At 44.0% G+C, this 24,924-nt stretch overlaps 6 non-coding genes across 6 annotated transcripts; all 6 read right to left on the minus strand.

The window, feature by feature from the left end:
- Positions 1-9,092: 9,092 nt before the first annotated feature.
- On the minus strand, positions 9,093-9,165 carry trnar-ccg (transfer RNA arginine (anticodon CCG)). Its single transcript has one exon. It is a non-coding gene; the product is annotated as a tRNA-Arg (tRNA).
- Positions 9,166-10,227: 1,062 nt separating this feature from the next.
- trnar-ccg (transfer RNA arginine (anticodon CCG)) lies at positions 10,228-10,300 on the minus strand. Its single transcript has one exon. It is a non-coding gene; the product is annotated as a tRNA-Arg (tRNA).
- A 1,065-nt stretch (positions 10,301-11,365) lies between these two features.
- Positions 11,366-11,438, minus strand: trnar-ccg (transfer RNA arginine (anticodon CCG)). Its single transcript has one exon. It is a non-coding gene; the product is annotated as a tRNA-Arg (tRNA).
- Positions 11,439-16,420: 4,982 nt separating this feature from the next.
- Positions 16,421-16,493, minus strand: trnaw-cca (transfer RNA tryptophan (anticodon CCA)). Its single transcript has one exon. It is a non-coding gene; the product is annotated as a tRNA-Trp (tRNA).
- A 2,826-nt stretch (positions 16,494-19,319) lies between these two features.
- trnar-ccg (transfer RNA arginine (anticodon CCG)) lies at positions 19,320-19,392 on the minus strand. Its single transcript has one exon. It is a non-coding gene; the product is annotated as a tRNA-Arg (tRNA).
- Positions 19,393-22,427: 3,035 nt separating this feature from the next.
- On the minus strand, positions 22,428-22,500 carry trnar-ccg (transfer RNA arginine (anticodon CCG)). The gene has a single exon. It is a non-coding gene; the product is annotated as a tRNA-Arg (tRNA).
- Between the last annotated feature and the right edge of the window lie 2,424 nt (positions 22,501-24,924).

Here is a 24,924-nt window from a genome sequence, read left to right on the forward strand (position 1 = left end):
AGTGTCTCACAAATACTCACACATGACATTTATGTCGGCTTATTTAGCTTTTGCGCTATTATCGCCGAAGGTCTGGTAGGCTATATCGCACGTGGGCTATATCGCCCGAGGTTGACCCCGCCTCCGAGCCTCGGCGGTGCTTGCTGGCCCATCGAATTCGACGGGCCAGGGAAAGCGGCCCTTAGCCCCACAACCTGGCCCGGCGGCCATCTTTAGCACCTAGCCCCCTTTTGATGAGATCACCGTCAGCCCCCTTTTGTCCGGGCCAGCCCGGGGCTGGCCCTGCAGTGAGACTAAGGCTAATGACTGGTGCCCCGGGCCACATCCCCTCTGAAGCCCCACCCTTAAACTTCCTGGTTGGCCCGCCGCTCCAACTGCCCCTGCACACACACTAAACACACACGCACAGACTTGTTTGTATACATAAACTCAAACATTCAAGCGAGACGCAAAGCATACAATTATAATTAATGCATAAATATAAATGTTAATATAATACACAATAATAAATTACTTAATTAAGAACTCACTTACTTGTTCATATTCACACAAACACACTGTCGTGCATTGCACACACACACACACACACACACACACACACACACACACACACACACACACACACACACACACACACACACACACACACACACACACACACACACACACACACACACACACACACACACACACACACACACACACACACACACACACACACACACACACACACACACACACACACACACACACACACACCGCAGCATTGTGAGGCTTGGAGAGCTCTGTGTTGAAAGTCACCGGAGCGGGGAATGGAGAACATTCCAATTTTGCACTGGCGGGGATGCCAAGGTGAATTAGGGGGAAAACAGCAGCCGTGAGAGATGAGATGAGGGGAGAGAAATAGAGCCTTTGAGACAGCCCCTTGCTTTAGTGAAGTATACGGTACACACACACACGCACACACACACACACACACACACACACACACACACAGGCTTTCAGTCAGCCCCTCACTTTAGTGACACACACACACACACACACACACACACACACACACACACACACACACACACACACACACACACACACACACACACACACACACACAGACACAGACACACACACGCAGGACAAGGCACACACACAGGCCACTTCGCCATACCATTACAATATACCGACGCATATGCCTACATTCAGGCATACAGAGTGATGCATGCAGAGGGACGAAAACGGGAACGAACGGAATTTTACGCAATTTTATGAGGATGGTCTTCAACTGTTCCTGAACAGAAACGTTATTCTGAAATCCACAAAACCGGTTAATAACGGTTTATTTTGTTCTCTATATTTTATAAAATTTCACAAAAGCATAGTTTAGCACGTATCCAGAAACGTTTTTCATAAGAAATTATTCATAGGCTACAGTAAGTCTGTAGGCTATATGTGGGAGGGATAGCCCATCTGAATGTTTTTGGATGCGGCCTGTGATTTAGCCTATTATTTTTGAGGATAGAGTAGCTATTGTGTAAATCAAGGGCAAATACTAATGGGTACGCCTATTCCAGGTATAAGGTACAGTCCATAAAATTAGACTTGATAGGCCCGCAAAACACTTCCAGGAACGATAAGAACGAACGATATTTTGCGTTCCGAACCGGTTCAGGAACGAAATTTTGGTGGCGGAACGAATTCAGGAACGAAAACGTTAAATAAAGGCCTACCTGAACCGTTCAGAACGGAACGATTGAAAAATAATTTCGTTTTCAAGCCCTGCTGACAATTGACCACTGAATATGTATCGGTCTTTAAAAAAGAGACCCATTAGTTCGACATCCCAGTCTGACTGACCACACATGTTCAAAATATGCCCAAACCAAAACAATTCCTAAGCCTGACTGTCAGGAAAGGCATGTACCTCAGTAGCCTGAGCGCCTGAGCGGCACAGCTGTTGGACTAAGGGGCTGTTGAAAAATGCGAGTCTACAAACATTCAACTCCCCACATTAATGAGTTGCCTCTAAATGTTTGCCATCTTGACGATATTCTGGGACAGTCACTGTCTGCTAGTTTAAATAAAATGGCCGAAATATTTAAGACCAGCTCCCGTGAGCACAAAGCGTCTGTGCTGTTGGTTTTTGCCTACAAAATAACTGGCCAATTTCCACGATGAACAAAGCATGGTTGTGCTGAGCAGTCATGGCTAAGCAGTTGTTCAGGTATCTCTCATGCACACTGAAAGTTTCCGGTTCGACTCCCAATTTGGCAGTTTGTTGGGCAGAGTGACTAATAAGTCTTCCTGCCCATCCTCCTCCATGACTGCATGGTACCGCTGCACTGCTCCCTTGGGGGATCATTTGGGCTGTCTACTCAGGCGTTGTGTGCATGGAGAGCTGCTGTGTCACCATGACAAGTTTGTCTGTAGGTTTTTCACTATTCTTACTGAATTGACTTTTTTTTACTTTGTTTTTATTTTTAGTACAACAGCTTGACAATTTTTCTTTGAACTTTTACGCCTCTATTCCATTGCCAGTTTTCTGGTAGGTCCACAGTTCCACGTAGCGTGACTCGGCCACCACATTTTGCTTTTCGAATAGACATGACACAGCTCAATCGTAAAGCAAAAAGTGGCGGCTGAGTCATGCTGTGTCTAGCTATAGGCCTACCAGAAAAACGTGAGTGGAAAAGAGGCATTACATGATTGCTCTTTGAACTCAAGTGACATTAAGTGTTGACATTTAGTGTAGAAGAGACTGATTAATCACAGGTTCTGTGCAGTTCCAATGCCTGACTGGTCTAATGGTACATGATTGCACAGTGGAATGACGCTTCTCACAGTGGCAACCAAGTGTCCATCCAGGATCACTGTGAAAAAGAACTGTTTCAACAGCCATTAGCAAGAGCACAATGTGGTAACAACATTGCACAGATGACACACACACACACACACACACACACACACACACACACACACACACACACACACACACACACACACACACACACACACACACACACACACACACACACACACACACACACACAATTACCACGGGCACTACCCCAAGTTTACCTGTGGTCTTTTTAGGAATAAAAAATGATTTCACTTAATTGTGCATTTGCCCTAAAGCCCGTCTGTACTTGACTCCATCTTACTTTAAAAAAAATGGACTCCTAATTTCACTAAAGGAAAAGGCAATAAATAGCCTGCAATAAACATGACTATCTATTTGAGTCCATAAGCTGTCTAAAATCTACTTAATGTGCAAAGCTGATAATGCACACAATAAATCAGTGGAAAGTTCTACGCAGTCCCGTAATAGTCCACTTAGTATCTGTCCGAAGTGAACAGGAGGACTTACAGTACAGCACTGTAGTGTCTTTGTGCAGATGGGGCCGCCAGCGGGCGTGTCCACTATCAGCTGAAAAGACTCAACTTTATCATAACAACATTCATATGACATTAGCCGTAGCCGTAGCCGTAGCCGTAGCCGCTTTGTGCAAACGGGGCTGCCAGCAGGCCCATTCACTATTTGCTGAAAAGAATCAACTCCATCATAACTGCACTGCTATGACATTACAGAGAGCCTTAAGTAACCGATTAAGACTTATTCATTACTATTGTGAAGCGAAAGTGAAAGTGAAAGGGAAACTCCAACTCCTATTGTCATTGTGACAGAGCCCTCCGCAGCACACAAAGAAATTGCATTTATGCCTCACCCGTGCAATGGGGCAGCCCCCAATGGCACCCGAAAGGGAGCAATGCGGTGGGACCGTATCATCTTCAGGGTACCGCAGTCATGGAAGAGGATGAGGGAGAGCACTGGTTAATTACTCCCCCCACCAACCTGGCGGGTCGGGAGTCGAACCAGTAACCTTTTGGACTACAAGTCTGATGCTCTAACCGCTTACCCATGACTGCCCATAATCTTTGGTGAAAGTAGGGTTATTACACAGGCTCTGTGCAAAGGTGCTAAACAAAGTTCTCTTCCCAACACATTGGAAAAGTAAGTATGCTGCTGCTGATGCCTTATTATATTGTCCCTCTGAGGATGCTATAAGGCTGGTGCTCGTGATGTTTTCCTGTGCCAGCCATGTTCGGAACTAATGTGCTTAACAGCGAACAGCGACTCACCTTCATACCAGGTTATTTACTCTACCACATGTTACCCGGGGTGAGCCTGCTGGCAATGACATTGTCGTCACGTCGTCGTCACAGCCAGCAATGATTTCTGGAGTTGCATCAGTCAATTGGAGGTTAGGTGCCCAGGGAGTTCTGTTTGGATTCGTGATTTAGCTTCCTGTTGGGCAAACTTTTAACCTTTTTGAATATACAGCAATTTTAGTACATCATAGTGAAGGCTCACCCCCTATTAGTATTTTATATTCGTTCATTTGTGACATTGATAAGTAATTTTTGAATGGCATTGCAGCTCATTACTGCCCTAAGATAAAACAAAATAAAGTTAACTTTCCTCACATAATATTTATATAGCCTATTCCAGCATTGGCATTTGTCCAGGAAAAAACAGTGCTAAGCAGCCGTTTTGTGTGTGTGTGTGTGTGTGTGTGTGTGTGTGTGTGTGTGTGTGTGTGTGTGTGTGTGTGTGTGTGTGTGTGTGTGTGTGTGTGTGTGTGTGTGTGTGTGTGTGTGTGTGTGTGTGTGTGTGTGTGTGTGTACGCGTATGCGCGCGTGCGTGCATGCGTACGCGTGTGTGTGTGTGAGAGTTTTTTAAACCGCCCTGGTTAGCTTTTCTGGTGGTGACGGCTGTCTCTGCACTCTGCAATCGAACAGTCTGGGCAAAGGCAGTGACAGCAGCACAAGGATGTGTGTGTGTGTGTGTGTGTGTGTGTGTGTGTGTGTGTGTGTGTGTGTGTGTGTGTGTGTGTGTGTGTGTGTGTGTGTGTGTGTGTGTGTGTGTGTGTGTGTGTGTGTGTGTGTGTGTGTGTGCTCTATACCTGTCTGTTTTCAGCTGCAGTAACATCTGTCCCGGCAGTAAATGTAATGTGCCTCAGCACCAAGTGTAGACAGAGGAGAGGAGTGGAGATGAGAGGAGAGATGGAGGGAAGGGAAGAGAAGAGCAGAGGGAGAGATGGAGGAGAGGAGTGGAGAAGAGAGGAGAGATGGAGGGAAGGGAAGAGAAGAGAAGAGAAGGAGGAGAAGAGTGGAGAGGAGAGGTGAAGGAAATAGTAGAGAAGAGAAGAGAAGAGAAGAGAAGAGAAGGAGGAGAAGAGAGGAGAGATGAAGGGAGGAAAAGAGAAGAGAAGGAGGAGAAGAGTGGAGAGGAGAGGAGAGGTGAAGGAAAGAGTAGAGAAGAGAAGGAGGAGAAGAGTGGAGAAGAGAGGAGAGATGAAGAGAAGAGAAGAGAAGGAGGAAAGGAGTGGAAAGGAAAGGAAAAGAAAGGAAAGGAGAGGAGAGGACAGATGGAGGGAAGAGAAGGAGGAGAGGAGAATATACAAGAGAAAGAGGAGATGGAAGGAAAAGAGAGGAGAGAAGTAGAGAAGGACAAGGAGTGAGGGAGGAGAGGAGAGAAGTGGCAGAAAATGGGGGGAGTGTGAGGAGGAGAGGACAAGGTTGGAGATGGGCGGGGGCAGATGGAGGAGAAGTGATGGAGAAGAAGAGAGTGGGATGGCTGTGGTAGCCCGTCTAGGCTGAAGACAGGCGGAAGCACACTGTCTGAGAGCCACTGACGGCCCATCTACACTAATTCATGCTTCCAGCAGCTCCACCTGAAGTTTCGGTGGTGCTGCCTACTTAGACTAGCCTGGTTCACACCAGACGGTGTATGTGTAGCTTCGGCGCCCCCTGGCGGAGCAGAGCTACACACACTACCGTCTGGTACACAGCCATAGAGCACGCTCCGTCTCCAACCAGAAAATAGGCTGAGAATGTATTGCTTCAAAATCAACGGTAACTCACATTGAGGAGTCACAAGACATATTAGAGACTATATTGACTCTTTAAAGATTAACAGGAAGGTTTTTGAAGGAATTTGTTGGTGAGGAGGCCGTGCCGAAGCAATAAATTCTCAGCGTATTTTCTGGTTGGAGACGGAGCGTGTTCTATGGCTGTGTACCAGACGGTAGTGTGTGTAGCTCTGCTCCACCAGAGGGCGCCGAAGCTACACACACAACGTCTGGTTTGAACCAGGCTATACTTAGACTATGGCTGAATTCGAAACGGGAGGCAGTGACTCGATGACTCTCCTCCTACATAAACAGGTCACTGATCAGATAGGTCAAGTTAGCTGATGAGGCAGCCGTTACGAACGGCACTAACGAGTGCGCCGCCTTGCGCATTTGATGTTACGGCGATTCTTGCGATTCTATGGCGGGAGTTACGTTCATCACGTTAGCGCATAGCTTACGCATGCTATTTGAACGGTGAATGATCGTCAGACGGCGGAATTGTAAAATAGGCTATAAATAGATCTAGCGACCGCATATTTAGATACTACGATGTTGATTTATGCATTCGATGTTCAATATCTACATACATAAGTGTCAGAATAAAGAGTATGATAAGGTAGTAGTTTGGGTAGTAGCCATGTTTGTTTTTCAGGTTTCCGGTTGAGAGGGAGGTGGCGCACAGCATGTTGGGTACCAAGGCAGCGAAGTCAGCATCTGATGTATCCTCGAAATATCCTCGTTACGCCCACAAATGCAGTCAACTGCCGAGAGAGGAAATAAAGCATTTTTTCGTTTCGATCCACACTTCATGACTCGATGTCCAGTTAGCTCACTGGAAGGACAGCTGCCTTCCCTGTTTCAAATCGGGCCTGCATCCTACTTCCTGAATGGTGCTGCCTACTTACACTATATCCTACTACCTGAATGATGCTGCCTACTTAGACTATATGCTACTACCTGAATGGTGCTGCCTACTTAGACTATATGCTACTACCTGAATGGTGCTGCCTACTTAGACTATATGCTACTACCTGAATGGTGCTGCTTATTTACAGTATATCCTACAGGGGTGTCACACTCAAACTGACCGAGGGAACAAAATCAAAATCTCGAGCGAAGCTCAATAGGCCTATGTTTTTTTTTTTTAACTGACTAAAATTGTGCACACACACACACACACACACACATACACACACACACACACACACACACACACACACACACACACACACACACACACACACACACACACACACACACACACACACACACACACACACACACACACACACACACACACACACACAATAGCCTACTCATATTTAACAGATTCCCATCATATTTCAAATGTGCCTGCACATTTTCTGTTGCACATGAATGTGAGCTGTTTCACTGGCCTGGGCCCACTCACATTCCTGTGACAGGAAAAAATAATGTTCAAGTCTTAATAATACACAGCACATTTATGGTGTATGTGGGCCAACTACATTTGAAATGATTTCGCAGACCATATAAAATGACTCCACAGGTCAGATTTGGCCCCCGGGCCTGAGTTTGACACCCCTGTCCAAGTACATGAATGGTGCTGATGGCAAACCATGTTTGAACAGTGTCTTTTGCCACATCAACATTGGGTGTGAACCATTGGGTGAACTATTTTAGGGATTTTTATGAACTCACATGTTCAGCTCACAATCACATGTATTCAGATGTACTTGATGTACTTCATTTTTGTCAATTATTTTACAGTTAACATCTTTTGTTTGTTATAAAGTGAACTTCAGAAAAAGAGTCAGCCTCATTTGCATTCTTCCATGCTTAAAATTACAATATGTTTTATACTTAATTGCTTTATTCTATATTGTCTCAAGAGGTCTATGGAAGATTTAGACATTAGCCAGTGGTTTACGGAGCAGTTGTGACACCATTTTCTTAAATGGCAAAGTTATGCTTCAGGTTCCGTACCCCTGTCCCTGCCCGGTCTGTTCTCACAACAACAGCAACAACAAAAACAATAACAACAAGGGCAGTTACATACCCATACCATTTATGGGTAGTTATCCATGGGGAACCAGGTTCGAATCCAGCCTGAGCCAATGCCCCTATCCAATCCTATCTCTGTCCTCATCATTCATTGTCCAACAATAGCAACAACACCAGCAGTTTGCATTAGGAGACTACCTAGAGTGCTCTGCAGTGAAGCCAGACCTCCACCAGCAATATGGCCACCGCTCTCCAGGGTGGAGCACGGCGACCATTACGTGCCACCAGTCCATCCGTCTCTGTCAGTTTCTCCCTGCTCTGCACTCCAGAGGTTAGAAGGGCGGGAAACTGGCAAAAAAGATGCAACTGGCTGAGTGGAGTGCTTTATTGCATTACAAAATGGGTCCTTTGTCATGGTTTGCTTAGTGTCAGGTGCGCTTATATACTGTAGTTTCAGTGTCTTATCAAGTCTCGTCAATGCTTTCCTGGTTACAAGCTGTAGCTCTAGAGCAGGCTGCTACCACTATCCACTACCATTTAATGTATTAGTGGAACCTACAGCAATGCCCCCCCCCCCAAACAATGGCCAAGGGTGAATGGTCATGACCTGAATACAGCATGTAGCTTAGAGAGTTGTATTAAGTATTAGTAGAAGTACTGTTATGAATTTAATAACAAGTGTATCTATGTAATATCGTACTTCAGTTGTTGTAAAAACATCCAGAACAGTACTTCTACTTCTACTTTATGCAACTGGTAGTTTAAGTGTTCCTGAAAAAAGATTTTACATCAACAATACTGTAAGCTAAGTTACAATGACCAATTTCTTATAGAAAATCTATGCGTTCCATTCATTTCAATGGAGCGATCCCTAGAAGAACTCATATTGTCCTTGTGACACAGCACTTCACAACACACAAGTGAACACTGCACACTGCACACAACAAAATTGCATGTATGCCTCGCCTGTGCAAGGGAGCAGTGCGTCGGGATGGTACCATGCTCAGTGTACCTCAGTCATGGAGGAGGACGGGGGAGAGTACTGGTTAATTACTCCCCCACCAACCTTCAAGTCTGACTCCATAACCGCTTACTCATGAAGGCATGAAGGCCCATGGTCTGCATAACGGGTGAAACTAGAAGCTGGCAACAATGGGCATTGACTGCCCTAAGTAGAGAAAGTGCTTAAAGTTCATGATCCGACCCAGGTGGGACTTGAACCCACAATCCCCAGCTCCGGAGGCTGATGCCTTATCCATTAGGCCACTGGGCCTACATTCAAAACAGGAATACAGATGGTAATGTTTGTGTTGCTGCTATGTCGCTCCACCCAATGGCAGTTTGATTTTCAGGTAAAAACTACTTAATGTAATCTTCCTCGGACAGTTGTGCAGCCAAGTGGAAACCAAGATGCAAGTTGTCAACTATGGACACTTAGTTGTACGTAGATACAAACGACTACTACTTTTCATGTTATGATTTGGCTTTCCAGGCTAACTTATTGGTCATGGTATTGTACTTACTAGAGTAGTATTGTGGTATTGAGCATGTCCTTACAAATTAAAGTTGATATTTTCATAGCCAGGTGGGGCATGAATCCACAATCCCCAGCTCCAGAGCCAGGCGCCTTATCTATTAGGCCACTGCACCTATATTGACAGAGTGATGCTGATGTGTGGTCTGGTTCTATGCAGCTCCACCCAATTCAGATCCAATCAGTGGCTGTGAGTGTGTCTTAGATAATGGTAGAAAAGTGCTAAGGACAGACAGCCATCCAAATTCTTTTTTAACTTTTAATTTACATGGCCTCTAAATTTCCATTTGTGATCAATTACAATGTAAGTATGCCTTTTTCCATTATTAAATCTTTGCTGACCCAGCCATGTTTTTGTTGAGTAAAAAAATGATGTATTGTACACATTGGGCAGTCATGGATGAGCGGTTAGGGTGTCAGACTTGCATCCCAGAGGTTGCCGGTTTGACTCCTGACCCGCCTGGTTGGTGGGGGGAGTAATCAACCATCCTTCTCCATGACTGAGGTACCCTGAGCATGGTACCGTCCCCCCGCACTGCTCCCCATGGGGCGCCACTGAGGGCTGCCCCCTTGCACCGGTGAGGCATAAATGCAATCTTGTGTGCTGTGTCACAATGACAATGGGAGTTGGAGTTTCCCAATGGGCTTTCACTTCACTTTCACGATGTAGGTCTGTGAATGTAATTTTCTGAATAGACCAGGCAAACCCATCCTGCAATCCCAAGGCTTGAGCTTGAGTTTGGCTTTCCAGACAGCTAATGTGCCAACTTGACCTGTCATTAGTGGAGAAGGTTGTAGATGCGACCCAGGTGGGACTTGAACCCACAATCCCCAGCTCCGGAGGCTGATGCCTTATCCATTAGGCCACTGGGCCTGCACAATTAAAAGAGAGGTGCCACTGGGTGTTTCGCTGCTATACCGCTCCACCCAAAGGAGATCCAAGCAACTGAGAATGGCTTATTGATAATGGTAGAATGGTGCTAAGGGCCAGTTTGATTGTCAGATAAAACTACCACAACCATCCATGTGCCTGCACTGCACTAAATGTTCATTGTAATGTTCACTATCTTAAAGAGGTGCAATGTAGGATTACGTAGTTAGTGCGGTGCCCGTGGCATGCCTGTCTCAAAATCTACACCATCACGAAAAAAATGCTGTTTAACTTAGCTTGCTGTGAAAATATTTTTCGTCACAGAATGCCAGCAGTTGATACGAATGTGAATATATATCTGGTGGTATGTAAAGCAAATTTTTCGTATGAGAAGTGTTTCCAACAACACTCGTTGGGTCGCTCTGTCAAAAGTTACATTAGGGGTTCTCTGACAACAGACCGTGAAAGTGGTCGCGAGAGTCATTGTTCACTTACTATTGACTTAAATAAAATCTGCTGACTCTGGACAGTGATTAATTCAAATTTCATCCTACATATTGCCCCTTTAATCCAACTAGTGAAAAGTCTTAATTGGCTTCTTTAACTTTTATTTTTTACAATGGTCATTTCTTTGGGGATCAATTACAATTTAAGTATGCCCATCACTACCATTATATATTTGCTAACAAAGTGTATGTCATAATGAAACTCAACTGAACATGCTCAAAGTCTCCCGACCGAGACTCACCTCCACACCAACGTCCCTCCAACTCCCCCAGACACACTGAGCCAAATCTGTCCCAACGGCCCCCAACAAACGCCAATAACCAACCATTTGGTCGGAGTAGAGACCCCATAACAGAACATGTATACCCATCCTGCAATCCCAAGGTGAGGGCTTTGAGCCACAGATGCAGTAAGTACAATAACAGGTCAGTCCTCAGCTTTCTGATTCGTCCAGTGGCAGACTAATTTTCCTGTTCTACTACAGCCTAGTTCGGCTTTGCGGGCAAGTAATGTAAGGACGTGATCTGTCGTTAGTGGAGAAGGTGCCTAAAGTTGATACTGCGACCCAGGTGGGACTTGAACCCACAATCCCCAGCTCCGGAGGCTGATGCCTTATCCATTAGGCCACTGGGCCTGCATGAGCACTTTGAAGACTGATGGAATTGTGTGGGCGGGTCCTGTGCAGCTCCACCCAGCTCAGATCCGAAAAGTATGTGGGAGTAGAGGATGCAATCCTGTATCTTATGCACAGAATTCTCACTTGTGAGAAAGGATGCAATACATTACATTACATTACATTTCTCTTAGCTGACGCTTTCATTTTATTCAAAGCGACTTACAGTTATTGGTTGTCAGGGTATCCCTGGAGCAATACTGTGAGAATCATGTTCTTTGATTTCTCCAGCGCCTTCAACACAATTCAGCCACTCCTGCTGAGAGATACAGCAGCAGATGAAAGTGGAGACGGGGCTGGTGACCTTGATTACAGATTACCTTACAGAATGGCCCCAGTTTGTCAAACAGAGACTGTGGTCAGTAGCACTGACTCTACAAGGAACTGTGCTCTCCCTGGTGTTGTTCACCTTGTACACCACTGACTTCAACTACAATACAGAGACCTGCCACATGCAAAAGTACTCAGATGACACAGCCATTGTTCAATGCATTAAAGATGGGCAGGAGAGGGAGTACCAGAGCCTGGAGGAAAACTTCATCAGATGGTGCACGACCAAGCAGATGTAGCTGAACACCACCAAAACCAAGGAGATGGTGGTTCACTTAAGGCTAACCCCCCACCCCTGGTGCCTGTCTCTATCGAGGGGAAGAGAGTGGAGACAGCCTGCATGTACCTGGGGGTACATCTGGACAATAAACTGGACTTGTCTGTAAATTCACATGCACTCTGCAGATGTTCGACCAGTCTGTCATGGCCAGTTTTCACTCCTATGCTCTGCCATGCTGGGATGGTAGCATGAATTAGAGATGGCCCAGTGGCCTAATAGATAAGGCATCAGGCTTCAGAGTTGGGGATTGTGGGTTCAAGTCCCACCTGGGCCTTAACATCATCACCTTTAAGCACCTTCTCTACTTAGGAGAGTCCACAGCAGTGTTCCATTGAAGTCTACAAACTTCAAGCAGAGAGACTCCAAAAGAGTGATGTGCCAAATGACAGTTTCCAGGTTCTAGTTTCGCACTTTATGCAGACCTAAGGACAGTTCCACTGAAAGAGAGCAGTGAACTGACAAGACACATTAATGTTATACAAATAATCGGTCATTGTAACTTTCTGGGTGTGTTGAGGGTCCAGGTGTACGTGACTATGATCAATCAAAGGCTAATACTGTAGCTTTTAGGCCTACTGTTTGAATTTTGAGAAGAGACTAAATCTTACTTTAGGTCAAGCAGTATCACTGATGTGTAAAAGTATATAACTTTTCCCTCCACTTTATTCCTAACCAACGACGGCCAGGAGTTTGGTTATTTTTTTTTGGCATTTGAAACAGAAGCAGTGTTAACTTAAGACACAGGAAGGGCAAATGGCATGATACAGATGAGGAGATGCAAATGAATGAATGTTATATGACAATTTAATTATCAACTGCAAGGTAGCATTACATTTAACTCAAGGCTATTGTAGGTTACATAGGATACAGTGAAATCAAAGACATTTTAGCCAACCTCGGAATGTTTAGGACACAGAGAGAGAGGGAGAGAAAGAGAAACAGAGAGACACACACGCCTTTTGCATGGGAGAAAGAACTCAAAGAGGGGCTCATCATCATAGGCTTTTATACTGTAAGGAGAGGGGGCCAAGGTCCTTTGTCTTGTTGGGTCAGTGACACCCGATACCAGGGGTTTGAGCCACCACATGGCATGGGGGGATGACCTCCTAAGTCAACTTTACTGAGATAACAGCAAACAGTGACAGCAACAATATCAGTTCTGGGTCATCCAACAATTTCCATGTTACAATAATGTATGAATAGCAAGATTGAATAGCGTGAATTTACATGTGTAAAGATTGACACTAATCGGTGTTACATCACTTGCCCTTTGCTTCCGACGGTCTTCGCCGTGACACATAACTTTTTCCAGTGTGACATATTTTCGCAATTTGTGTAGCGTAGCGTGATTTGTGGTTCATAATTAGCACAGCTAGGGATATCTCGACAGGAGTGAACAAAGTGGTAAATTCTCTCAGGCCCAGGGAGAAGAGGTGCCCAGAATTGGTTCCCCATTACATTGTATGAATTGAGGGGGCAGGGGGGCTTTAAGATGACTTTGCCCTGGGCTCAGCTTAAGCTGTCAGTGGCCCTGATGATTAGCACAGCCATAGCTGTGTGGCACCACCAGCGCATGGTGCTTGCTAGCGCTGACCTTTTGTTCGCGCCCATTCATCTGCCAGAGTGATTACATCTATTTAAGGCTGCTCACCCTTACAGCACGGTTCACAAAACAACCATTATGGAGTTGGCAAGGACAGCCAAATGGACGCACCATGGATGAAAGCTATCTTTGTCAGTGTGTTTTGCTTGTGTGTGAAATAGGCAGACAGTGTGTGTGTGTGTGTGTGTGTGTGTGTGTGTGTGTGTGTGTGTGTGTGTGTGTGTGTGTGTGTGTGTGTGTGAGAGAGAGAGAGAGAGAGAGAGAGAGAGAGAGAGAGAGAGAGAGAAGAGAGAGAGAGAGAGAGAGAGAGAGAGAGAGAGAGAGAGAGAGAGAGAGAGGGAGAGAGAGCAAAAGGGAGAGGGCAATGAAAAAAACAAACAAAACTTCCTCTCTTTGTGTTTGTATTAATGTGACTGATGCGTGTGACAGATAAGGGTGAGGTGGGCAAAACACTGAGGGAGAAGAAGAGAAAGAGTGAAAGCAAGTGGATAAGCGACTGAGAGAGAAGGCTGCCATAAGAGTGCCAATGGGTGGATGGCAGCCTAGAGGGCCAGGGGACATTAAAGCAGACCGAGATGAAAAGAGAGAGAGCCCATAAGATGTTGGAGAAGGAGAAAGGGAGACAGAGAATGTGTGTGTGTGTATGTGTGTGTGTGTGTGAGAGAGAGACAGAGACAGAACAGAGTGAATGGCTTTTCACTTGATCGTGTCATTGATTGGTGCTGGGTGAAATGGATGTCTCGCCCGAGCGAACAGAGCAGATACAAACGAGGAGGGAGTGTGTGTGTGTGGGGGGGTGTTACTGGGCAGTGTTGCCAGGTTGGCAGTTTCTTGCCCAATTTGGCTGCTTAGGATGACCATCTGCAAGTAAAAAAGGACAAAAAATGCATTTGGGTGGGTTTTTCTGCCGATTTATGACCATAGAAATTAATAGAATTTTGTTCAAATTGGGCTCGATTATGTGGTTCCAGGCGGGTTTTGGGCATTTTTTGGGCTGGAAATCACCAGACACATCTGGCAACTCCTGCTTCTGGGTGACCACATGAGGAATGGAGGTGTGGGAGCGAGGGATGAGATGAAAGGAGGAGGAATAAGAAGGGGGTAAGGTATGGGTTGGGGGGGTTGAGAGGTCCCCCTCTAGTAAGTGCTTCAGGTCAGTCAGATCTGAAAGAAGGGAGTGGGGAGAGACAGCACTATGACATCTCAGGTGATGCTGTCCAAGTTCACACTCTTATTTATTTCAGTAACCAACACCCTCCTGATACCAAGATTCTATTTCTCTTTCTCTATTTGTCTCTGTTTGTCTGCCTCTCCATCTCATTCTCTCTCCCCTCTTTTCTCATGGCTGCCCTTCGTCTCTGCTCTTTGCATGCTTTGATGTCGAGCACAGCCCTGGGGAATTACGAGGCCTTTCATTTGTTAATTTCCCGTTGTCATGGTGATTTATGTTGTCACCGTGGCAACATATTTAACCGCCTGCTTTGTAGTCTTCTCCCAAGTGATCCATAGTCCTAATACCTCTAATATGACTACCACCTCAGGGTCTCACTTCAGAATGTATTTCACATTTCGAAGATACCCTGTACTCAGGGACGGATTATGTTTCCATAGGCCCCTCGGCCAGACAGCAAGAAATCCCCCCTTCAATGGGTGCTGCTAGTGTACAAAACGATTCAGGATTTTATGTTGTTGGCGGTATGGGGGATAGTCCCGTGAAAAGTATAAAAATATAGTTGTTAAAAGTGCGATTTGAACAGAATATGAGAATGGAAATATGGATGTTTGGGCTTCAGGGCCCCCTTAACTCTAGGGCCCCTGCACCTGTGCCCGTTAGGCCTCTGCAGTAATGTGTCCTTGCCTATACTAATATGGGCCTTTAGAACAGGCCTTTTCTATATGCTTACATGCTATACTGTATCTAAAGACTTCAAGTGTCTCTTCATACTGCTTCAAGCTGCTCCAGTATTTAGGCTACTTTATACCACACCAGGTCTAATGCAAAACACATTCGTAACCTCCAGTGTGGGCTGAAATTGAATGATGATATTATAAGCATTATTTCTACTGACCGCATCAGCATGAGTACATTAAATCCAATGACTTTCTTGTGTAATATGGTAAATTGGTTTTCCTCTCCATACTTGAGGACTCATTGTTGTATTTGAGCACATACAGATGTGCTCAGCAGGCCATAGATCCATATGTTCTTGAGACTGCACCCTGCCCTCAGTTTATATAGCTTAACAACTGTACATTCTGTTTTAATTATCACAGAGACATTAATGTTTTGGGAACTGGAAATTGGTCAGAGCAACTATTTAACAATTTTACTACTCAGGTGGGTCTTGTACCCACAATTCCCAGCTCCAGAAGCTGATACCTTATCCATGTTGAAGGGAGTGGATAGAGAATGTAAGGGAAATGTTAAATATTTGACATTTGGGTTTGAAAAGCTGCCTCTTGAGTCCAAATGAGGTCAGTGAAGCACTGACCCATAACGCTAACACGAAAGAGGAGCCTTTCCAATACTCCGTTTGTCAGGTATCTGAAGGTGGCATGGTTAACAAAGGAAATGTGCATAGGTTACAGGTCCATAGGGATTTGAGACAGCACCCAGAGTTGGTATAGCTGAACAACTCCAAATTATGTTTTAATTACCACGGTAATACTTATTTTATGGGAACTGGTGATTGAACTGGTATTGGCAAGAGCACCTATTTAAAGCAACTGTGACCCAGGTGGGACTTGAACCCACAATCCCCAGCTCTGGAGGCTGATGCCTTATCCATTAGGCCACTGGGTCTACAGTTTATAGGCAGGAAATCAAGATTTGAATTTGAATGGCCTATCTCTTTAGTCCTAATAAGGCACTGGGGTTCTGGCCAATTTCAGTTACACCTAAACTCCTTTTGTCAGACACCTGAAGCTGGCATGGTTGACATTCATGAGTAGGCCACATATTCATGGGTACTTGACTGCTCTTTTTTATTTATCACAGTAACGTTTGTGTTGTGGGAATTGCTAACTATTGGCAAGAGCTTTTGTTTAAAGCCAGTACTCCAGTATTAATGTACACCTGAAGGTGACACTGTTAACAATGGTAATTCACGAGTAAGTCACAGATACATATATGCACTTCAGACTGGACTCTGAGTATGCGTTGCTGAACAACTACATATTCTATTTTATGTATCACACTGAAACTAATTGGAAAGTGTTGGAAAGAACACTTGTTTTAAGCAACTGCAAGCCAGGTGGGACTCAGTGACGTGCGGTAAAGTTTATGGCTGGTGAGGCACCGACTTTACCAATATCAGATTTTCAAATATATAATACTACAGCTACAGTATAAGTACATTTTAGTAAATTTACCAAATAGGCCTACCGATAAGTTTCATATGTCATAGCTTTCTTAACATAAGGTAGGCCTACATAATAAAACATGCTGCATTTCCGTAGAGAAAATGCTAGTAGATCTCTCTCTCACACTCACACTCACACACACACACACACACACACACACACACACACACACACACACACAGGATTCAAACAGTGGTCTCACATAAACCACACAGCACCAATCACGGCGGATGCTCAATGAAACACACACACACAGGATTCAAAACATGGTGTCATATAGACCGCTGAGCACCACGGCGAACAAACCGGTGTGATAGCTTTTGTGATACGCACCGGATTCTCGTGCAAATGTACATCTACTTGTACGAGGCTACGGCAAGCGATGTGGGACAAAGGTGTGGCAGGAAGCGAATGTCAACATAAACAGAGATTACACAAGCTTCGATATGGTCACCAAATATTTTGGGACTGTCATTTATGTTATGCCTACACTTTGGAATTATATCAGTCTTGTTGTTACACGGGTATATTTGATTTCCCTCAACGGTACCCTGTACTCAACTTTACAAACTGTTACAGGGCACATGAGAATCCGGTGCATATCACAAAAGCTACCACACCGGACAGAATCACGGCGGATTCTCTCTCTCTCCCCACGGGTCTCACAAACACAGGCTTCACACACATAGGAAACACTGGTCTTACCTTTACTCGTACATCAGGTCCACTTTGGCGTTGTGCATGCTAACGTTACTTTAGCCGGTGCTGTTCATCCAAAGCCACATCTATTCGAGACGCCCCAAACGTCTCCAAAGCAATTTGGCATTGAATATGAGTAGCCGCGAGGATTTGTGTTTCGTGAGGCTCCTTAGTAAATTGTTAAGTCGTAAAATCCCATGCGAATGGTCTTCCACACATTCTCGCCGGTTGCAGACACAGGGGAAACGAAAAATCTTGTCTGTTGTACCACTCACTTTGAAATGGTCAGGTAGTTCTAATCTTCTGACCGGTCACCTGCAGTAGCAAACCCTTCAGCTCTGGTCCTCCATTCTTTATTACATATTTTTCCCTTGGAAATCCAACTTTGAGAATGCTCTTCGGAGCAATTTGACATGCAATAGGCAAAAATTACGATTTTCGCCACGAAAATGAATGAAAATGAGTGAAACTGTTTAAATACTGCTCAAAAGGTATTTATGGTGCAGATGCTCGAAAACAATAGCTGTTATTGTTACTATTATTCTGCATTATATACAGTATATTATTATACTGCATCTCATCATTCTCATGTGGGGCTGGTGAGGCAGTGCCTCCCCTGCCGTATTGGAGTGCACGTGCCTGGTGGGACTTGAACCCATAATCCCCAGCTCTGGAGACTGATGCCTTATCCATAAAGCCACTGGGCCAGTTTCTTGTTGAACAGTCCATCACATTACCTTTCAAAGAAAACATGTATCCTCCAGTAGGGACTGACATTGTGATGATATTGTGACACTGAGTGCATTCAAATATGCTACCTTGCGCCCTCCACTTGTGCTTGTGGCCTCGCCCCGCTTTCCGCCCCCTCCTCCGTGGAGAAAACAAAAAAAACAAAAAAAAAACACAAAAAAAAGTTTCCCCGCTGTCAGCCTAACCAAAACTATTTTGGGGGGAACTATTCATCTTTCACCATCGAGTTTGCAAATGAATAAATGACTTTGCAATTGAGCTTTTGCGATATATTGAAATATAATGCTGTTGTCAGTGATGTCATTATGACATATTGCTACCTGGTACGAGGCCACAAGCACAAGTGGAGGACGCAAGGTCGCACATTGGAACGCACACACTGTCACATGAATTATATGTGTCATTTTTAAGTCCTAAGCCTTTCTTGTTTCATGCCCATGTAAAGTTCATGTGGTATAGAATGTAATGCTGAGTATTATGTCAATGTCATCTGCATGTTAAGGTAGGATATGCTCATCTATCTTAAAAGCCTCAACTGCCAATAATTCATTGCGCCGCGTACTGGTCTGTAAGTAAGAGTAACTTTCTTAATCCCAGGGGGAAATTAAGGTAACTGATTCTTACAATATCATGTGGCATTAATTACAATAGTGTTGGCATGACGTGCACTCGTGACTATGTTAAGGGTCAAACTGACAGAAGTTACACATTTTTTCAGGACACATTGTTTCGTTTGAGATATTGCTATCTAGTGTATTTATTTAGATATCAGTATTGAAACTATAGAGTGTAAAGAGGCACCCTCAGAAAGGCGCTGCGACCCAGGTGGGACTTGAACCCACAATCCTCAGCTCCGGAGGCTGATGCCTTATCCATTAGGCCACTGGGCCTGTAAAGCATAAGGACAGGAAATCAAACACTCCCCCTTCCGACACAATTCTGACCCCCGCACACAATTTCACCACAGCAGAGTATGGATAATCAATGGGTGGCTCTGACTTTTGTCGTAGCTGATGTGCGGAAAGATCCCTCGGGGAGCGTAGAGAGCAAGACAGCTGAGAGAGGGGGAGGGTGTTTTTTTCATTTTGTTATTCTTATTCATGCTGTTGGTGGGGGTGATGACTAGCCTGGTCCTGACCATCCCATAATATTACCATTTCATTTCGTATTTATGGTCTGGCATTTGTTTGCTCTGAAGTGAAGGTTTGAAATTATTGGACACCTCTCACCCAATCGCTGGCAGTTACTCAACAACAACATAGTAGACCAATGGCTCTAGCGCAGATGTGTATGTCATTGTCATGAGCGTCCTCGCTTATTGGCTGTTTTCTGGGGGGAGGGGGCGTTGCGATCAAAATTCTACTGCTCCAGGCACTTCACAGAGAAGCACGGCCAGACTACAGTAGTGGAGCCAATCCTTTGGCGGATGTACGTAGGATGGCTCGCAAGGTGAGGTGATGACATGCTTATGATGAGGTTAATGTTGAGAACCCATGTATCCATGTATGATCCCATGTATCATGCAAGAAGGAAGTATTAACACCTCCACCTATTGTCATGCAATGATTACTCATCCTGACCACATCATCACTACACCTTGAATACTTGACCATGTACCATTTTGTCACTTAAGCATTCTTTCTTTAATTTAAGTTTAGTATGCAGAGTGTGTGTGTGTTAAAGGAACTGCAGTCTGCTAGCCAGACATGTTCATTTCCGTCAAGATCCTATGTGCTGCTTTGCCGAAGTCCTCCTTTTGGTTCATATCCCGTAAGTGTACACAAGCTAATACATTTCTATTAAGCTGCTCACCCAATTACTGGTTCTTGATTCAATGCAGAAAACAATCTGTTGGAAAATTAAGAAATGTTGTGTGTGAAATATGATTATTACTAAATAAAGATAATCAGATTTGAGGGAATAAATGAAACATAAACATTGAAAATAAACATTACAAGGCTATGCTTGCAGCATTATATTTCATAGGCCTACACTCACAAGCACATAGACAGAAAAAGATGCTCACAAACCAATTTTCACAGCACAAAGACACACACTAAAACACACTCACTACAAATTTTGCTGATTTCACTTGCGGAGTCATCAATTTCTTGGATGGCTTACAAGGTTTCAACACCAGTGCAAATACTATATGCATGATAACAGTAGAGTAGCACAGTAGAGTTAAATGGAGAGCCATAAAGTAGGAATATATAGTGTCTCTAATCTACTCTATTACTTATATGGACATACGCTGTCGCTGACAGGCGAGGACAAAGGAGAGCTGTCCAGGGCCCAGGGAAAGAGGCCCTGGACATGCAGTCACACAAAGATGTCTCCTGTGTTGATTGACGGGGACATGAGGGACGCTGCAAGGTATGACGCCCGTCTTTTTAGCACTAGGTACCTGTATGCCAGGCTTAGGCGTGCTGTATTACCATTGGGAATTCCTCATTTCCTCATTTGCTGTAATGGTACACTGGTGGGTTAACATGATTAGATCAACATGACTGCATTAAGACCAAGCATGTCATTGCCATACCGTTGGGCTAACGGTAGGGCACTTGTCTGCTATGCAGCTGACCTAGGTTCGATTCTGGCTCGGGTCCTTTGCTGTTTCTCTCTCCCCACTTGCTTCCTGTGATTGCTTCACTGCCATGTCGAAATAAAGGCCAAAAAGACCAAGAACTTCATGTGTACATACACACATCTCTGTGAAATTGACTAAATAGGATAGAGCTCAGCATTTCTTCTGCATAATTTAGCAGATATGGAGAGCTACTTTAAGATAATTTAACTGTTTCAACCTTATTATCACCTTGTGTCCTTTTATGTATGGACATCTTTCCCACGTGTGGTAGGAGAGGTACAGAATCAAATAGCAGATACTGATCAGATTGAACTTCTGTGCTTGCGATTGGTCAATAAGTACATTCGAGAGCAGTTTTATAGCTAAGGCACTTTAGATGTCGTGCGACCTAGGGTGACCATCTCCGTGACAGTAAAAAGGCGGACATGTTTTTGGTGGGGGGTTTTGGGGATCCTCCCCCAAGAAAATGTGTGTTTCTTAGATGCAATTTCATGCATTTTGATCAGTTGGGCGTCCGGCACAACATTAAGCCGGACCCCTAACTGATTAAAATGCATAAAATGCTAGGCACTGAAAAGACAGATGTTCCGTCCTGAAGACGGATGTCTAGCCACAATCTTGAACCCACAATCCCCAGATTCAGAGGCCATTAAGGACAAGCATCCAGGTGGAAATTGAACCCCCAGCTTTGGACACTGATGCCTTATCCGTTAAGGCCACTGGGCTTATACAGGCACACACAGGTTCTCTGTGTATAAAAGTGGTCAATCTTGATGAAGAGATCACAGTTCTATAGAACTTCACCAAGCATTAAGTGTAATAGGTTTCATTTGCTTTTACAGCTGCTTTTCTCAGGGCAAAATCAGATTACATTACATTATATTCAACTTAACTGCCATTATACGTGTAAGAATGCTCAAGAAAGCATGAAATTAAAATAAAATGAATGGTACGTTTCAAGGTTAGATGTCATATTAGCATTAGGTATGCGTAAAAAAACTAATTTACACCTCGTTTCTTCACTTTATGGTGCACTAAATTGCGCGGTAGTTAGTTCAGCATAGCTTAATTATCATAACTACACCAAGCCCAAGCAATAATAAATTAAAGCTTCATCAATGACAGTGTGGTGGTCTATATACACCACAGTAACATTAGCCTTTACCTGTGCTTAGAGGCAGGAGATCAATGTTTTTGCACATTAATGTCACTGTTCAGTTGTAAGCATAGAACTTAACAGACCAAACACAGACCAACTGTAACACTCCTGTGTTTTGAGAAGTGCAGTAAGACCAAGTCTTACCCATCTAAACACAGTATCCTTTGCACACTTTGCGACCCAGGTGGGACTTGAACCCACAATCCCCAGCTCCGGAGGCTGATGCCTTATCCATTAGGCCACTGGGCCTATAGGTTGCATAAAGAGTAAGGGAAATTTGTTGGGTTTTTTTGAGAATAGAAAATCATAAAAAGGTCATTGTCACCTAAACAAGTGGAGTTCCTATTTAATCCTACAACATAGTTGTAGCTGAAACATAGTTCTTTCATTGTGGCAATAATAAGATATTCTTACCATATTGTTCCTGAAATGTGTCCTTCCTGTCATTCAAAGCCTTTGCGAGGTGTGGCTTTAACCCTCAATCCTCAGACAATAATCCACAATGGAAGCCTTATTCATTAGCTGGACCCGTATGACCTACGAGATAAATTAGGTTGACATTGAGTCTTCCCGAAGAGCACTATCAAAGTATATGCATGGTCAAAAAAGCACGAAACTCTAGGCTCTATAGGACATGTTACATGCATTAGCGAAATCTGAGTATTTTTTCCCTTAATGAAATGATTTGAGAAGCACAGAGGACTGCATGGCTGCCTTTACCTTGCAGCTGGGTGATCAATCGCCTTTCCCATAAATATACTGTATAGCTTGAAATCTTGAGTGACTTTAACTAACTGCATGGAAGCACTTGTGGTCACGGTAAAGGTATTGCTCTTGGCAGGCAATGCGACCCAGGTGGAACTCACAATCCCCATCTCCAGTGGCTGATGCCGAATTCATTAGGCCACAGGGCCCGTATAGCAATGTGTAAGAGGCTATCTATGCTACATGCCCTATTCTGTATGATGTGGGATGAAAAACTATGCAGCGTGACCTATCCTTTCATTACTAAATTGGGTTATTAGTCATTTAGCAGACGATATTATCCAACGACTTACAGAGACAGTCCATCTGGAGTAATTAGAAGTTAAGTGCCTTGCTCAGTAGCACAATGGCTTCAGAACTCCAAGATAAAACGTACAGGCCTTTGGAGTTCTCCTTGGGAGATAGACAATGCTGGCTGCTTTACAGAGAATTGTCGTATGCAGCTATGTACAGTCCCAGGAAAAAGTTTGTACACCCTTTGAAATTTCTTACCTTTCTGTCAAAATTGGTCATAAAACATGGTCTGATCTTCCCGGAAATCACAAGAAGGAACAACCAGAGTCTGCTTTCACTAATTCAACCCAAACATTTACAAGTTTTCATATTTTCATTGGCCATAAGATGTAAACATTCACAGGACAGCAAGACATAAGTAAGTACACCCTTGCATGCAATAGGTTTTAACCCTAAGTTAGTCGCAATAACCTCAACCAGATGTTTCCTGTAGTTGAAGATCAGATTAACAAAACAATCTGAATGTATCTGGTCTCCCTCTTCTTTAGAAAACTGCCTCTCGTCAGCAAGGTTTGTGGGATGTCTGGAGTGCATAGCTTTCTTGACTTCACGGCATATAATCTCAATTGTTTTTTGTCAGGGCTTTGACTGGGCTATTCCAGAATGTGTATTTCATTATTATGAAGCCATTCTAAAGTCGATTTGCTTCTAAAGTATGGGTTGTTGTCACATTTCAGCACCCATCCTCTTGTGTGCTTCAACTGTGTGACATACTACCTCACTTTTTTTCTGTAAAATATCTCGATAAACTTCCGAGTTCATTGTTCCACTGATAATAGCAAACTGAAAAGGGCCTGAGGCAGCAAGGTAGCCGCATATAATGATGCTCCCGTCACCGTACTCAAAGGTGGAGATGATGTTTTGGTGAAGGTGTGGTTCTCCAGTTCTCCTCCAAACATGACATTGTGTGTTCCCCTGAACAATTCAACTTTGGTTTCAACGTTGGTCTACAGAATATTTTGCAGTAATTTTATGAAGCATATAAATGCTTTTTCGCAAACCTCAAAGGTGCAGCAATATTTTTTTGGACAGAAACCCCATTCATTTTATATTGGCAGAATGAATCCCATTTTTAGCTATTCTTGGTTACATCTCCTCTTCTGAGTATGGTGGCGGGAGCATCATTATATGCGGCTACCTTGCTGCCTCAGGCCCTTGACAGTTGGCTATTATCAGTGGAACAATGAACTCAAGTTTATTGTGAGATTTTACAGAAAAAAACGCGAGGAAATCTGTCACAGAGTTGAAGCACACAAGAGTATGGGTCCTGAAATGTGACAACAACCCATACTTTAGAAGCAAATCGACTTTAGAATGGCTTCATAATAATGAAATACACATTCTGAAATAGCCCAGTCAAAGCCCAGATAAAAAAAAACAATTGAGATTATATGGCATGAAGTCAAGAAAGCTATGCACTCCAGACATCCCACAAACCTTTCTGACGAGAGGCAGTTCTCTAAAGAAGAGGGAGACAAGATACAAACAGATTGTTTTGTTAATCTGATCTGCAACTACAGGACAAGTCTGGTTGATAATATTGCAACTAACTGAGGGTTAAAACCTACTTAATGCAAGGGTGTACTTACTTATGCCCTGCTCTCCTGTGAATGT

The sequence above is a fragment of the Engraulis encrasicolus genome, chromosome 18 (genome assembly GCF_034702125.1).
Source record: "Engraulis encrasicolus isolate BLACKSEA-1 chromosome 18, IST_EnEncr_1.0, whole genome shotgun sequence".
Lineage (NCBI taxonomy): Eukaryota > Metazoa > Chordata > Actinopteri > Clupeiformes > Engraulidae > Engraulis > Engraulis encrasicolus.